This window comes from Zingiber officinale, chromosome 8B (assembly GCF_018446385.1).
Source record: "Zingiber officinale cultivar Zhangliang chromosome 8B, Zo_v1.1, whole genome shotgun sequence".
Taxonomy (NCBI): Eukaryota; Viridiplantae; Streptophyta; class Magnoliopsida; order Zingiberales; family Zingiberaceae; genus Zingiber; species Zingiber officinale.
Genome location: NC_056001.1, coordinates 69,093,502 through 69,101,103, shown reverse-complemented (window position 1 = coordinate 69,101,103; position 7,602 = coordinate 69,093,502). Strand labels below are relative to the sequence as shown.

General features: G+C 38.1%; 1 non-coding gene across 1 annotated transcript; it reads left to right on the top strand.

Moving 5' to 3' along the window:
* The first annotated feature begins 936 nt into the window (after positions 1-936).
* Positions 937-1,042, top strand: LOC122018294. The gene has a single exon (XR_006121713.1). It is a non-coding gene; the product is annotated as a small nucleolar RNA R71 (small nucleolar RNA).
* Positions 1,043-7,602: the final 6,560 nt, after the last annotated feature.

Below are 7,602 nucleotides of genomic sequence, written 5' to 3'. Positions count from 1 at the left end.
TCATTAACACAAGCATCAAAAAATAAACAAACATCAATATCCTCAGTGGGAGAATCATCTATAGGAGGATCACTAACTTCATTTGCAGTTTTAAGTTGATCTACCACATCACATTCGTCATCTAAAAATTCAATTTCATCATAACACCCTGTAAACCTAGAAGGTAAATCTGAAAACTTGTTATCCACTGCATTATCATCAAAATCCTCATCTGAAGAGTCCTCATCTTCATATACATCCAGAAATCTACACTCAACCATATTGGTGTCACAGAATCTGCCCAAGTCTTTGTTTTCGTTGGCCCTCACTAGCCTTTGTGGAAAAGGAACCTTTAGTGAATGTCTTGGGAAAGGTTGAGCTTGTGACAGAGGTTTAAACTGCTTGTCTAGTGATGGTGTGATCAACCGTTGAGGGAAAGGTACTTGTGGCCTTTGGGAACTTCCTGGAGAAATGGAACTGAGTTCTTGTGATCTTCTATTATTCTTCTCCTCAATTCTAAACATGTCCTTCTTCAGAAATTCTTCATGATTCTTTCCCTTTCTCCACTCAATATCATTACAAATCTCACTAGATTTTTTCTGCAAAGGAGGGGGATCTTCTTTAAACCATTTCGAAACTATGCTCTCAATCTTTGCCCCCAAATGTTTGAACTCCTCATTCTGTGACTTCTAAATTTTGATATTCTTGGGTGGTTGAATTGCATTTCGTTTGACTGGCTCTCTAGTACATATGGCTTGTACTTCTTGAATTTCTGAGGGAGATTCCATCCAACTTTTTCTTGACCATCCATGGAGGTTCAATGTCACTCGATCAATTAATGTATAAGCTTCTTCTATACTCTTGTCCATAAATGAACCTCCGGCTGATGAATCTAACAAATGCTTATCTGAAAAAGAAATTCCCCTATAGAATATGTGTAGAATCAACCATTTCTTCAAGCCATGGTGAGGGCACTGCCTTTGTAGACTCTTGAATCTGTCTCATGCTTCGAATAAAGATTCTCCCTTTGCTTGAACAAAATTTGTGATGCAACTCCTCATGTAGATTGTTCTACATGGAGGGAAGAAATGATTCAGAAATTGCTGCTCTAATTATTCCCAACTTGTGATGCTTTGAGGACGAAGAGAATATAACCAAGTCCTTGCTTTGTCCTTGATACTGAAAGGAAATGTCATCAATCGAACTGCATCCACTGACACTCCTTCACAGTCCACCATATCACAAAGCTCTAAAAATCTCTCAAGGTGCAGATAAGGACTTTCTGATACTTCTCCTCCAAACTTATGACCTTGTATCATGGAAATTAACTCTGGGTCTAGTTGAAAACTTTCTGCTTCAATATGAGACTGCACAATGGGAGATAAAAATCTTACAGAAATAGGTGCAGAGAAATTTCTTAAGGACCTGCTTGACATGTTAGCGCTCATGGTATCTAAGAAAAAATATTTATGAGAAGAATTAAAAAAAAAAGAAAAAAAAATGAAAGACAAGAAGTAAAATGCTATGTGAAAAAAAAATGCAGAATTTAAAGACAAGAAAGGAAATGTAGATTTTTTTTATTTTTTTATTTTTTTTTAAATTATGAAAGTAGAAAAACCAAAGCTATTCACAAGTCTAGATTAACTAAATTACTAATCTACTAATGTTAATACGAACAGTCCCCGGCAATGGCACCAAAAACTTGTTACACAATCACTAGTGTATGGTTTCGTCGTCAGTAATAAAAATATCGAATCCACAGGGACTATTGATTAAGCACTAGAGATGTCGCAAGATTGGTTATCTAGATGGTCGAAAGCTGGCTTTTGCGTTTGCAAACTAACGAGGGTGATTGAAAAGGGAAAGAGAATGATGAGAGAAAGAGAAAGAACTGATCTTGGATGGAATGAGCTTCGGGAGATGGATTCTAGGATTTCGGTTTCATTATAATACTCAGAGATACTACATAGATTGCTTAGTTTCTACCCTCTATGTCCATGCTCTTGTAGGAAGTTAGATTGTTCAACATCCCTAAGTATCGAATAGAGACGATCCCTGTGAAATCCTGTAACGGTTAACCCCCCCTGTCATGAGGGTGCCTCGATAGATCATTGGGATACACATCTAGTAAATAACAATAAGGATAAGGGTTACCTACCTCCTTATGGAGGAAATGCCTCTCCCTTCAAGAGAACGTCCTAGATGTCTATGAACGGGTTACCCGTGTCACTAGGGCCCCTCGGGTATATGATCTAGAGCACTCTCTTTATGAGAGCAGCAGTTCCTAAGGGATTGATTCTCCTTTTAAGAGAACGTCTTAGACGTCCGGAAAGGTTACCCCTGTCACTAGGGTACCTTGGTCAATACGCTCTAAGATATCCCCTTTGCAGGATCAACAATCCTCCACATCAAGCAATCAAAGCATAGAAACATAAACATGGCACACACGTAACTCATCAAGCACGAACAAAGCATCAACAGGTCATTGAATAGAAACAAGGCGAATCTATATAGTTCTGCATCTCCATCATATTACAATTACAAATACCTCCTAATCCTAAAACAAGATGTTTACTCCATTATGGGAGAAGAACAATCCCAGAACATAAAGAAAAGCATACTTACAACCCTAGAAGAAAAGGAAGAAGAGATGCTTGATGATTCTGATGTCTTGGTGATGCTTCCTTGCTCTGGAGATGGACGGATCGTCAAGGGACGGCGGTGGATGAAGCTCTAGGGTTTCACCCGAAGGAAAAAATCCTTTCCCGAGGAGAGGGACGAAGTCCCCGAACCAAAGATTCCTCAAAAATAGGTTTCTTGACCCTTTTATAAGCTAGGGTATGGGCGTCGCACGGCCCGTGGCACGATCGTGCAAGGTTGGCACGGCCACGCCCATCCTCTCCTCTGGCGAAGCTGCACGGTCGTGCCGATTGGCACGGCCGTGTGGTCTCTGGCTTCTGCTCCCTGAGGCACGGTCGTGAAGGATGCACGGCCGGGCATTCCTTTGTCTCAGCCTAGGGTGGCACGGTCATGCAATGATGCACGGCCGTGTGCTGCTTTGCCTCTACCATGGCCGAACGGCCGTGCAAGGGTGCACGGTCATTCACTGCTTCACCTCTGCCATGGTTGCACGGTCGTACACTGCTCCCTTATGTTTGGTCACACAGCCGTGTGTTACACGGCCGTGTTCTTTGGCTTGTTTCGGTGCGTAGATAATCGTCATTTTTGCTCTGAAAGTCATCCCTGTCAACACAAAACCAAACAAAGAGCAGATATCCGAACAAAAGAATATATATAATGTATACAAGACGAAAGAGGCAATCATGCAACAAATATATATTAATACAGTATGTGAATGTGCGCTAAAACATGTGTAAATGATCATAATATTTGAGCACATCACAATACAAAATATATCTGCAAGATAAGGTTTAGCATGATTATAGTGAAGTAGTGTTTAGATCCTATCTCCCTGAGACTAGGATCTAGTCAGGGTCTCAATTTAGGTTTTTAAAATTGACCTAAATTGGATCGACGCCTACTACCCCTTCAAACGGGGGTATGTTCTCACTTAGTCACTCTCATCCAGTAACTTACCTCTACTTACCAGGTGTAGAGTTATCTCCATAATCGTACATCCGGACTTTCAAAATCAAACATCCTGACCTATTAGAATCGCACATCCAGTCTTCTCCAATCGGGGATTGCACATCCTGACCTATCAGAATTGCACATCTGGTCTTCTCCAATTGGGAATCGCACATCCCAACCCTTTCCAGAATCCTACATCTAGACTTTAACCTATCAAGAAGCGAACATCCCGACTTGTTGGAATCATACATCCGATCTTCAACCAATCAAGAATTGAATATCCTGATTGGGGTTAGTCAACACTGCACACTCCAAGGTTAGACCACAACAACACCTAACTTAACTCACTTATTATTCATCAAAACCTAAGTTATACCATTAGTGTAAATTACATAAACAATTGGTGTTGTGAATTTTGGATTTATGATATATACAAAAGTGGGTATCCATTGATGGGGCTCGACGAATGAGGTTCGAGTGACTTCCACATGGGAAACTGCTCTCTTCATGAACTGGTGGATGACTCGGTCGGTTCTCTCTATGGAGTAGAGGGGGTGGAGGGGCCTTGCGCTTTTCTTGAAAGGAGAGGGTGGGAGCAATAACTTTTTTTTGGGCGACTTGGGCTTCTTTAACATTGGCATATTTGACAGTCTAACCCAACATACTGTTGAAATCCTTGGGGGCTTCTTCACCAAGGAATGAATGAAATCTCCATCGATGAGTCTTTGAGAGAAGACACTCACCAGTATTTTGAAGGTGGCTGAGAGGGCATCTATAGCGACTTGGTTGAATCACTTGATGTATGCTTTCAATGTCTCTTTTGCCTCCTACTTGTGGGTAAACAAGTTCAATGTGGTCTTGTGGTATCTTCAGCTACTAGAAAAATGATTGAGAAAGATTGTTTTGAAATTTTTAAAGCATGAGATGGAATCTGGTGGGAGTCAATTGAACCGCCTTTGTGCTGAGTCCAAGAGTGTTATTAAAAACATTTGGTATTTGACACTATCTGTTTACTAACGTAGCAGAACGACATTTTCAAATTTGCAAAGATGGTCTTCAGGGTTAGTTATGCCACCATATTCCCTGATCTTCAGTGGTCAGAAATGTTTGGGCAGCTTATCTTCAAGGATCACTTGAGAGAAGGGAATACTTGGTCACTCTGGTGAACTGCTAGAAACAGGAGCTTTGCCTCACTTCAGATCTCGGGGAAGTGTATTTCTAATGGAGGATCCTAAGACCTCTCAAATCTAGAGGAATCTTCTATGGGTGTCTGAATCAGAGCTCTAGGGAATTCAATCAACTTCACTAGCTTAGATCTTCGGTCAATAGCTTATAGTCCTTCAGCTAATGCTACAGGTGCTTTTGAAGGAGCAAAATTCATTGTTTATTGTTTTTGTGCAAGTACTTATGCTTTAGCCATCACTAGCAAATCAAAGTTTCCTTGTTACAAGGTAGCAGTTGTGAGTTTTTCAACATTGTCCATTTCACATTTTATTGTGAATGAACAATTGCATACTATAAAAGCAAACAAAACACTAACAGTGTTGCTTTCTAAAAATTGTTATATGTTAATAGCATGTTTATTATAAATTATTTATTCATTTGCTATAAATTTGATGGGGTGTATATATATAATATGATTAATTAATATTAGTTAGATTGGATCATAAAGTTAAAACCTTACGCACTTACCATATTGGTGAATATTTGTCTGATCAATTTAAGACAATATGTAATATTACACAATGTTTTGTCTAATAATCCTAGGAACTCTATAGCAAAATGGAGTTGCTAAAAGAAGAAATTGAACTCTTCTAAATATGGTTAGGTCTACGATGACTCAAGCTAATTTGTCAATTTCCTATGAGTGTCTTCTAAATCTGTTCCATCTATTCTATATGAATGTTGCATAGACAAAAAATTAGATTTGAATAATCTAAGATCGTGGGGGTCAGCTGCTGATGTTTTTGATAATACTCACAATAAGGAAAACTAGGACCAAAGAGTAAGAAGTATATCTTTGTAAGGTATTCTAAGACCTTCAAGGGTTATATTTCCATTGGTCAGCAACAAGATGAATCCATCTCCAAAATAAAGTTGAGATATGTAACTTTTTCTCGAAATTGAGTTCCCAACAAAAGATGACGTTGATAAAACTATTCCACTATTTGAGGAGGATGGTACTTTATCAACCAAACATGTATCACAAGGGATGCCTAAATTTTGTCAACTTAGTGAGAGTAATTTATCAAATAATAAAATAATTTCTCAACAGTTCAATCTACAAAGAAGTAGTCGTAAGATGATTCATTGAAAAAAAGGTTTGATATTGAGAATAAGGCATTAATGATTCTCCTAGTTGATGATAAAGAATCTCAAACAATTATGGAAGTATTGAGAGATGCCAATTAGAGAAAAGTGAAAAATTATAATGAATGAAGAAACAAATTTGACATAATAGATATGGGAGAAGCTGAATATATTTTAGGAGTAAGATCATAAAAGATCGATCAAAAAGGCTTTTAGATTTGTCTCAAGAGACTTATATTATTAAGATGCTACAATATTTCAATATGTTAGATTATAACATTAAATGAACACCTGCAGTGAAAGATAGTGTTCTAAGCAAAAATATATTCCATGACTCCTGAGGAAATAATCGATATGAAAAAAAATTATATATCAATATCATTGATAGTTTAATGTATACTATGTTGTGTACACATCTTGATATCAACTATGTTGTTGACTTAGTTAGTCATTTCTGGTCAAGATTGAGACACTGGAAAGTGGTGAAGAGGATATTCAGATATCTTAAAGGTATAATAGATTATTGTATTTATTTCCAAGGATCTAATATGAACATCAAGAGCTACACAAATGAAGATTGGGCAGGAGATCTTGATGATAAAAAATCTACATATGACTATGCCTTTTTGATGAATAATGGTGTCATCTCATGGAACAACAAGAAATAGGCTTGTGTAGCATTGTCAAGAATGGAAGTTGAGTATGTGGCTTGTTGAGCAACTATGCCAAAATTTGTCTGGTTAAAAAGGTTCTTGAAGCATTTAAAAATTGTTAAGGACAATGGGAGTCATGTTACAGTGTACAGTGACAATCAAGCTACTATAGTTTTTGTAAGATCTAACAATTAAATAATAAGTGTTATTAGAGAAATAACCTTATTAGATTTTAGAGAATTTTAAAAAAAATCAGGATTTAAACAGAGGTTGTATGACATGTTTCAAGGGGATGAATCTATTGGGGTAGGAGAAAGACTGTTTAGATATCCCAATTAAGTGGGAGTTGATTAAGAAAATAACTTAATCTTTAATTGAAAAGACCTAAGTTTATAAACTTCCCATATTTGTGCCCTAGCCTTACGCCGACTTCCCTTTTCACATCTGATCTCCACCACATCTCCTCCTCTTCTCATCGACACCCAATGACGTTGATCCATCGCCACCCTCTCCCAATCACCCTCCTCGCATCGTCGCCAATTGGCACCACTCGGTCGTCACTGACCATTCACGCAAGACTCACCAGTGACACAGCAGCTGTCACAGGAGGCAACGCTGTCCGCTTGAGCGAGAATCCCGATTCCTCTATTGGGTGCTACTCGAAATTTCATTCTGTTTCCCCTATATAAAAATTTGTATAAGCACAGAACTTTTCCTAGCAACCCATGTGCTTTTCATAAGTTAAACTTGGATTGCAAACGAAACTTAACATTATTAATCCAAGTTCATCCCATGTGATCTTCAGAAGTTAAACTTGGATTGCAAACGAAACTTAACATTATTAATCCAAGTTCAACCCTTGTATTCATCAGAAGTTAAAACGTATTACAGAAGTTGATTAAATATATATTTCAAGGATTGGCTTCCAGGTCATTGGCGAGGCGCTCGGCCTTCTTGGTTATGGGATCATTCACCACTTCCTAAACAAAGCCTTTCAAAGAAATTGAATATTTAAACTCCTCACAGTAAACCCTAGGTTTAACTAAAGAGACCTCAATCGAAGTACAAA